Source organism: Lathyrus oleraceus, chromosome 7 (genome assembly GCF_024323335.1).
Source record: "Lathyrus oleraceus cultivar Zhongwan6 chromosome 7, CAAS_Psat_ZW6_1.0, whole genome shotgun sequence".
Lineage (NCBI taxonomy): Eukaryota > Viridiplantae > Streptophyta > Magnoliopsida > Fabales > Fabaceae > Lathyrus > Lathyrus oleraceus.
In genome coordinates, this window is record NC_066585.1 from 42,837,717 (window position 1) to 42,839,333 (window position 1,617).

A 1,617-nucleotide genomic window follows, 5' to 3' on the forward strand; every position below is an offset into this window, starting at 1 on the left:
AAACTAGGCATTAATCCTAAACACAACGAGAGCGCTTTAGGATTAATTAGACTTTATTCATATTCAAAAATTACTTTTATATTCAAAATGAGACCGCGAGAGCCAAGCATTCTGGTTTAGGAGTATGGTCAGAGTCAATAAAAACGAGAGTGTGAGACTAAGTCCTTTTTATAAATAATTTCTACTGAAGAATATTTTGACCAATAAGATTACACCAACTATCTATCGAATCCCCGAAGTTTGATGCGTTACATACCGATATCCCTTTATCACATATCTTTATTAATATTCTATTTACGTTATAGTTATTTCTCTTCATCCCTCTAATCTTAGAACGATCATCAACCTTAGATTTACATAGCAAGATTAGATAACAATACGTTCGATTATTAGCTCTTGTGGGTTCGATAATCTTTAAAACTACACGATAGGACTGTGCACTTGTAGTCACGATTCCCATAGACTTACTAAGTCGCGATCAAGTTTTTGGCGCCGTTGTCGGGAAATAATTTAGTTGATATCGTAACTCCAGTGTTGCCCAGTATAGACTAAGGCAAACAATTCTTTTTCCCTTTCTACATTTGTCGAGTGTATTCCAAGTACTCGCTCTCAAGGCGAGAAATTAAACCTACAGTTCGACGAACCTGAGCGTTATATTAGATTAGAACGCCAAATACGAGACTTGATACGAGAACATCGTATCAAGCTAAATCTTCCCGACCTTAACATCCCTATTTCTGAATCAGTTATTCAACCAGAGATGGTCGAAGGAGTGCAAAATCGTCCTCTTAAGTACCATGCAATCCCTTCACAGGATGAACCACATAACAACATCGCTTTCCCTTCCATCGAGGCCAATAATTTCGAGCTAAAACCTTCGCTGTTGTCAGCCGTACAACAAAACCAATTTTTAGGTAGTCCCACGGAGGACCCGAACCTACATTTGTCAGTGTTTTTGCAATACGCAGACACAGTGAAAGCGGATGGTGTCAGCCCAGAAGCTATAAGACTACGTCTTTTCCCATTCTCATTAAGAGATAGAGCTAGAGCTTGGCTCCAGTCTATACCATCCAACTCTGTCACTACGTGGAACGAGTTGAAGAAAGTTTTCTTAGCCCGATATTTCCCACCTAGTAAGACGACTATGCTAAGAGCCCAAATAAACGGGTTTAAACAAAAAGATAATGAATCACTTTTTGAAGCTTGGGAGAGATACAAAGATATGACGAGGCTTTATCCACATCACGGTCTTGAAGAATGGTCGATCATCCATACCTTTTACAATGGTCTCTTGCATAACACAAGATTGACAATAGACGCCACTGCAGGTGGCGCATTGATGGATAAACCCTACAATGGGGCCTATCAACTCATCAAAAGTATGGCCCAGAATCATTACCAGTGGGGAAACAAAAGAACCTCTGTAGAGAAACCTACAACGAAAGGCGGCATGTACGAATTAAGCAGTCTTGACCTTGTTAAAGCCAAGGTAGATGCTCTTACTAAAAAGATAGACAACTTGACCATAACACCCGCAGCCACCATGGCTGCCGTAGCACCAAACTGCGAGATATGCGGAGTTTTGGGGCATGTTGACCCAGAATGTCAACTCTTGAC

The 1,617-nt window shown here is 40.4% G+C and overlaps 1 non-coding gene across 1 annotated transcript; it reads right to left on the reverse strand.

Annotated features, from left to right (window-relative positions):
- Positions 1-1,144: 1,144 nt before the first annotated feature.
- Positions 1,145-1,251, reverse strand: LOC127108671 (small nucleolar RNA R71). The gene has a single exon (XR_007796194.1). It is a non-coding gene; the product is annotated as a small nucleolar RNA R71 (small nucleolar RNA).
- Between the last annotated feature and the right edge of the window lie 366 nt (positions 1,252-1,617).